The sequence below is a fragment of the Schistocerca piceifrons genome, chromosome 8, assembly GCF_021461385.2.
Source record: "Schistocerca piceifrons isolate TAMUIC-IGC-003096 chromosome 8, iqSchPice1.1, whole genome shotgun sequence".
NCBI classification, from domain to species: domain Eukaryota; kingdom Metazoa; phylum Arthropoda; class Insecta; order Orthoptera; family Acrididae; genus Schistocerca; species Schistocerca piceifrons.
The window spans coordinates 47507281-47515481 of record NC_060145.1 but is presented as its reverse complement, the minus strand read 5'-3'; positions in this window follow the sequence as shown (position 1 = coordinate 47515481).

The window sequence follows — 8201 nt, the reverse complement described above, 5'->3', positions numbered from 1 at the left end:
CTTGTTCATCGATGTCTAATACCTCATGAGAAAGTTGATGTAGTATTATGATGCACCTTTGGTTGTTGTTTTCAGTTCGAAGACTTGTCCGATGCAGCCCTCCAAGCTAGACCATTGAGGACAGACCTAGTCATCTCTGCATAACTACCGCAGCTTAACATTTAATGTTCGTTGGTCGCTCTCTACTACAAGCCTCTCCCCCCCCCCCCCCCCACCCCTCTCATTGTGTGCACACAATCGTTTCTCTTAGTCAAATGTATTACGCATATTTTTTGCCCTATTCTATTACGTATCATCTCATTTATTTTCAGATCTGCCCATCTCACCTTCAGTTTTGTTCTGCAGCACTACAATTTAGAAACTTTTATTCGTTCCTAGTCGAAACTGTTTATCGTCCACGTATTGTTTCCCTAAATTGCTACACCCCAGAAAAAAAATCTTTAAAAGACTTCTTCACTTCCGTACAAGATAAAACTTCAGAAAAGAAACTTCAGAAAGGCTTCTTAACATTTAAATTTATATTTAATTTTAAAAATTGTTTTTTTCGGAAATACTTTTCTTGTTATAGTTTGCATTTTATATCCTCTATAGTTCAGCTATCATCAGATTAGCAAAACTAATCTTCTGGTTTTAGTGTGCCATTTTTCAAATCTAATTCCCTCAGCATGGTCTGATCTAATTCGAGTACGAATAAATTCCATTTCGCTTGTTTTACATTGTTTGATGTTGCTCTTATAAGCTCTTTTTAAAATACTATCAATTCTCCACAGCTGTTTTTCGATGTCATTTGCTGTCTCTGAGGTTTGCCGAAGACATCGTAATTATCTAAAAGTTTTTCTTTCTCCTCCCTGGACTGTAATTCTCTCTTCATATTTCCCCTTGGTTTCCTCCACAATTTTTTCAATGTGCAGACGGAATAACATCTGGGATAGGCTACAAAACTGTCTCAACTGTTTTGAGTTACTGCTTTGATTTTATGCCCTCCGACTTTTTAACTGCTATTTGGTATCCACCCAAGTTGTTGAAACCTTTAGCTCCCGTATTTCTCCCCCTGCTACTATCAGAAATTGAGAGTTTATTCCAGTCAACATCGTCAAAATCTTTCTCTAAGTTTACCAACTTTATAATTTTATTGAATTTTCCGTCGGTTCCTGGCAGACCATAATAATAATATTAAAAAGGGAAAACAATTCCTAACGTTCCTTCCACTATTTCTAGTAGGGTCATGTTTCTGCTTTTATTGGCAGAATGTTAAATTTCACATTCTTCATCAATGTACGGTTCTCTGCCAAAAGATTCTCTTTTTTTCCTTTCTCACGTTGACATGGCCTAGGAAGAGTTTTTCCTTTTGATTTTGATTATTATTATTATTATTATTATTATTATTATTATTATTATTATTATTATTATTATTATTATTATCGTTAATTACCCATTTAGGAGAGCGTTAAAACACAATCAATTTACATGACTTTCTTTTGGGGCTCTTTCTCTTCTCTTCCCAAAAACCTCTCATATATTCACTGTGTTTCTTCTTCCTCTCTTCTGTCCACTTCTTTCCTCGTTTCTTCTCTTTTGGTGTTTCCTCGAATTTCTGTTTCCTGATTTTTTCTCTGTGTTTGTCTCTGTTTGTTATTTCTTCTGTGAAGATATTAAGTTTCTTGAGGTCTTCCAAGGTTTCCTTTGCCCAGTTAGTTTTCATGGTACTGCTCATCACTATATTAGAAATCTTCTTGATCAGCCTATTTTCGTTCATACTATAAATACGCCCACAGAATTTAGCCCTTCTTTTTCTGACGTCTGTAATTCTCTCTGTCTGTTTGTACAATTCTTTTGTTGGTCTTCTTATCCCTAGCCCTGTCTCTGAACTGGCCCACAGATCTTTCTCAGAATTTTGCTCTCTTGCTTTTCCATTTCCTTATTTACTTGATTTTCGTTCTTCCCCTGATTACTGTCGTTTCTGAGGCATCCAAGGCTTCTGGCAACACTACTGTTTGTAATGTCTTAATCTGGCGTTAACGGAAATACTTCTTTTGCTGTAATGGTTCCAAACAAGTCTGTAAGCTTTTTGTAGCTTCGCAACTCTTTCTTCATTGGCTGTCGAATTTAGTCCTGTTTTCTGTATAATCTCTCCCAGGTGTTTGAAACTTTCTACTTGTGCTATCTTTCGATACTTTGTTACCAAAGGCGTACTGTCTGTGGATTTTGTATCCATGTACTGGGTTTTTTCATACGAAATTTGTAGTCCTGTTCTGGCTGCGATTTCACGTAGTGGCTCTAGGGCTTCTTTGGCCTCTTTTCTGTTATTTGTTATGATGGTTATATCATCGGCAAAAGCCAGACTTTTATGTTGTTAGTTCTATTTTTGTGTCTCCCCATCTTCACCCCATTGACTCCTTTGTCCCACGTCCTAATTATTTTCTCTAAAACTGCGTTTAATAAAATGGGTGACAGACCACCTCCGTGTCTCACCCCTGTCTTGATTTCGAACAGTTCCGAGATCTGTCCCATGAACTTCACTTTAGATTCCGTATTTGTTCATGTTTCCTGGAGTAGATTTCTGGTCTTGTTGTCTACCTTCATTCCTTCCAGTGTATTGAAAAGTGTTTCTGTTTCTCGTTTTAGGATTAAATTTATAAATGTAGATTTGTATTTTCTGAGATAAATGTAGGGTCAGTTCTAGTTTAAGTGTTCCTACCTTTCTCTGGAACCAAAACTGATCTTCCCTGAGTTCAGACATTACCATTTTTCCATTCTTCTGTAAAAATTAGTGTCATTGCTTTGCAACTATAAGATATTAAATTATGATTCAATTATATTCTCAGGTGTCAGCACCTGCTTGCTTAGGAAATTGAATAATTACACTCTCCGTGACGTGTGAGGGGCCTTCATCTATCTGTTGCATACTGGATGGAATAGTTCAGTCCCAGCTGCCTGTCTGATGTGTGATAATTATAGACTTTATGGGGTACTTAGAATAGGTGTGGTATGATAGTATCACAGAGAAGTGCATTTGATTGCTCTGCAACTACTAGAAATGAATAACAATACTTTGCTAAGCACAGAAACTGAAGTAATGAATTAAAATCTTTGTCACAGATAGGACTTTTTTGTGAACCTAGGACTCTTACTCGCTGGCAGATATATCGAACTCTCTCTTCTTTGTTCTGCTTTTCCTTTTGCGTTCTCATTTCATGTGATTTCGTGATCCACTGTGGTGTCTGAAATCCTTATTTATTTTCCTATGCTCCAAGTGCTGAGATTTTTTTGCTTGCGTAACACTTTATTATGAGAGAGCTGACAGAAAATTAGAAATAAGCTACTATCCTCAAGAGTGTTCTGAACTTGCTTAGTGTGGTCCACGTTCCAAAACATGTCTGCTTGTGTAATCAAGGTAGGCGACTGGTCTGTTATATGAAACTGCCTAAGACTGTCCGTGTAAAGCAGATAAATGAAACTTATTTTTCCTGTATTTAAGAGGTGCATTTAATTTCCACGCAGGATACAAACTCTAGAGGTGAACATTTACTTTGAGTGTCAACGAGAATGTCTGCTGTCAATTTATGCTCTTTCTTATTACATATCCATCAGGAGTCTTTTGATTTAAAAGACGATTATTTTGTTACTCACAGATTAAAGTTCTTGATGGAGACCTACAGCGACCAGTGAATATTTTATTTTTCCATCTGACAACCAAGTAACGACCCAGGTTTAAACTCTTATGGACTGTCAATTCGACCATGTCATGAAAATTGTGTTTCGTCCTTAGTCCTGTTGTTCTGATTTCAGAAGAGCAATATGTCAAGATATTCATATATAAATCTGCATTACAAATAAATAAACTTTCTGTTTTTGCTACAGATCATGATGGTTTCAGTTTTAAAAAAGAGTTCTCGCCTCATCACAAATTTGCATCACAGAGAAAAAAACTTTCTGTTCTTGCTACACATCATGAAGATTTCAGTTTTAAAAAAGATTTCTCGCCTCAGCACATGGACTCTGAGGAAAATTCACAATTTCATTTCATACCATATATTTCTTGATCACGTTCTTTAATGCTGCAAAGGTGAGAAGACTGTGAATCACCTTATGTTGTAACATGACAATTACGTCTAAATTCAACTAAAGGACACTGAAGTTCGCGGACGACAGCGCAAGGAAGGGCTGTGAGGGGAGAAGGGAAGCACCAAAGAAAGTACTTTCCCATACAATGCTGGTAAACAGAATGTTCGGTCCAAAGTAGTAACATCAAATATTGGTTTATTTATAGAGGCGACATTCTTACAACAAAATGTCATCATTCGATTTTGTCGGTGAATTAACTACAAAGAAATATATGCACAGTTATCCTGTAGGAGACCCCCAAATAAAAAATTAAACAACACCGTACAAACATGACGTGCACGCAGTCCCTTCATAAACTAGCGGAACACAGATTCTACTACGCAGTTTTCCCCAGAGAAATTAGGAGAAGAGCAAGGCTGATGAAAGTAGCTATCCGCTAGAGAATAACACCTCCGACCTGCAGAATAAACATTTCCTTTGACGACTGAGAAATATTAAGTGTCACTGGAGGAGAGGAAAAGTTTCTCGAGTTGCTTAATGAATCCACGTACACAAGAAAATGTTCCGAAGAACTGCTACTCCGATATGGGTCCAAGCAAGGAAGTTGGGAACAAATTCCGGGTAATGGAACACCTAAGAGCAGGTGGGAAGGATTACGGCCGTCGTGCAGGTGCCCGAGCAATCCGAGCAAAAGCGCGCCGTCTTACGACCCAGTGGCGGAATTGTTGGAATAAGGGATTACATTCGTGCGCACAGATCTGCTCTAATCCACGCCGAAACGCCGCGTCCGTAATAACGCCGTAATGTTCCGCGAGATGGGAAGGAAACGGGCGTAGAGGGATGTGATGATGAGCACACACAGCGCCGAAGGCGCTTCCGCGACGTCGCCGAAGTCCTGAGTTCGGGATTACATGACTGCGGAGCCTTTGTAGACGCGTCTATCACCGAGTCAACACCTGTCTTTCTGTGGCGCCTCCGGCCTGCGTACGAATGAGCAAATTCTGTAGTAAACAGTTCACGGTGATGAGTGGACTATACCTGCAGCATGCTGCGCCTTTGGGTGTAGCCTCCAACGCCTTCGACTCACTCGGTGTATTATGTGACGTCTTTGTCGCACTGCAGAGACAGTGGCTGTCGCTTTGGGGTGGGATGCGCACAGTCGCCTGAGAGTGGATCTGGTTCGTTGTTAAAGTACCAGTGAATCCCCGATTCTTCAAAGAATCGAACACCCCATAAACAGATTCAAATGTATGATTACTTTACAAAAGAGTTTATGTGTTAAGCATGTAAGCGACAAAGCTTTCAGAAAGTTTTGAAACAGTGCATGAAGCTTGTTGGAGGGAAATCGTTAAGTGCTCTCATTATGAAACACTGAGGCGCCAAACGCCATGGGATAGCGATATGCAGATGGTGGCACTATCGCTTGCACGAGGTATAGAAGGGCCGTGCATTGGCGGAGTTGTCATTTATGCTCAGGTGATATACACCACTGGTCATTAAAATTGCAACACCAAGAAGAAATGCAGATGATAAACTGGTATTCATTGGACAAATATACTATACTAGAACTGACAAGTGATTACATTTTCACGCAATTTGGGCGCATAGATCCTGAGAAATCAGTACCCAGAACAACCCCCTCTTGACACGCCTGGGCATTGAGTCAAACAGAGCTTGGATGGCGCGCACAGGTACAGCTGTCCATGCAGCTTCAACACGATACCACAGTTCATCAAGAGTAGTGACTGGCGTATTGTGACGAGCCAGTTGCTCGGCCACCATTGACCAGACGTTTTCACTTGGTGAGAGATCTGGAGAATGTGTTGACCAGGGCAGCAGTCGAACATTTTCTGTATCCATAAAGACCCGTACAGGACCTGCAACATGCGGTCGTGCATTATCATGCTGAAATGTAGGGTTCGTCGCGGATCGAAAGAAGGGTAGAGCCACGGGTGGTAACATATCTGAAATGTAACACCCACTGTTCAAAGTGACGTCAATGCAAACAAGAGGTGACCGAGACGTGTAACCAATGGCACTCCATACCATCACGCCGGGTGATACGCCAGTATGGTGATGACGAATACACGCTTCCAATGTGCGTTCACCGCGATGTCGCCAAACGCGGATGCGACCATCATGATGCTGTAAACAGAACCTGGATTCATCCGAAAAAATGACAAAATGTTCAAATGTGTGTGAAATCTTATGACACTTAACTGCTAAGCTCATCAGTCCCTAAGCTACTTAACCTAAATTATCCTAAGGACAAACACACACACCCATGCCCGAGGGAGGACTCGAACCTCCGCCGGGACCAGCCGCACGGTCCATGACTGCAGCGCCCCAGACCGCCCGGCAAATCCCGCGCTGCGAAAAAATGACGTTTTGCCATTCGTGCACGCAGGTACGCCGTTGAGTACATCATCGCATGCGCTCCTCTCTGTGATGCAGCGTCGAGGGTAACCGCAGCCATGGTCTTCGAGCTGATAGTCCATGCTGCTGCAAATGTCGTCGAACTGATCGTGCAGATGGCTATTGTCTTGCAAACGTCCCCATGTGTTGACTCAGGGATCGAGACGTGGCTGCACGATCCGTTACAGCTATGCGGGTAAGATGCCTGTCATCTCTACTGCTAGTGATACGAGGCCGTTGGGATCCAGTACGGTATTCCGTATTACCCTTCTGAACCCACCGATTCCATATTCTGCTATCAGTCATTGGATCTCGACCAGCGGGATCAGTAATGTCGCGATACGATAAACCGCAATCGCGATAGGCTACAATCCGACCTTTATCAAAGTCGGAAACGTGATGGTACGCATTTCTCCTCCTTACAAGAGGCATCACAACAACGTTTCACCAGGCAACGCCGGTCAACTGCTGTTTGCGTATGAGAAATCGGTTGGAAACTTTCCTCATGTCAGCACGTTGTAGGTGTCACCATTGTGCGAATGCTCTGAAAAGCTAATCATTTGCTTATCACACCATCCTCTTCCTGTCGGTTGAATTTCGCGTCTGTAGCACGTCATCTTCGTGGTGTTGCAATTTTAATGACCAGTAGTGTATGTGAAAAGGTTTCCAACGTGAATATGGTCGCACGACGGGAATAAACAGACTTTCAACGCGGAATGGTAGTGGGAGCTGGACACATGGAACATTGCATTTCAGAAATCTGTAGGTAATTAAGTATTCCGAGATCCACAGTGTCCCGAGAATACCAGATTTCATGCGTTACCTTTCACGACGGACAAAGCATCGGTCGACGGCCTTTCTTAAAGCCCGAGAGAAGCGATGTTTGCTTAGATTTGCCAGTGGTAACAGACAAGCAACACTCCGTGAAATAACTGTAGAACGCATGTATCCGTTAGGACAGTGCCGCGAAATTCGTTGTTGATGGTCTGTGGCAGCAGACGACCGATGCGAGTGCCTTTCCCAACAACACGACATCGCCTGCATCGCCCCTCCTGGGCTCGTGACCATATCGGTTGGACCCTACGAAACTAAAAAACCGTGCCCTGATCAGATGAGTGCCGATTTCAGTTGATGAGAACTGGTGGTAGGGTTGGAGTGTGGCGCAGACCCCACGAAGACATGTACCGAAGATATGGGTTGTCAACAAGGCACTAGGCAAGCTGGCAGTGGCTCCATAGTGGTGTGGGCTGTATTTACATGGAACGCACTAGGTCCTCTGGTCCAACTGAACCAGTCATTGGCTGGGAATGGTTATGTTCGGCTACTTGGAGACCATTAGCAGTGATGGAATGTTTGTGGATGACAATGCGCCGTGTCATCAAGGCACTACTGTTCGCAACTGGTTTGAAGAACATTCTGGACATTTCGAGCGAACAGTTTGGCCCGTCAAATGACCCGACATGAATCCTTTGGAATATTAATGGGACATAATCTGGGGGCAGTTCGTGCTGAAAATCTTGCACTTCCGCGATTATGGAAGGCTATAGAGATGCGTGGCTCAGTATTACAACGACTTGTTAAGTCTCTGCCGGGTCGAGCTGCTGCACTACGCCAGCAAAGGACCTCCGACACGATATTGGGAGGTACCTGTACCCCGTCAGTTTCGTCACCTCAGCGTAGTCTGGGTGATTTGCGCTCCATTTGGATAAACACTATGTTTC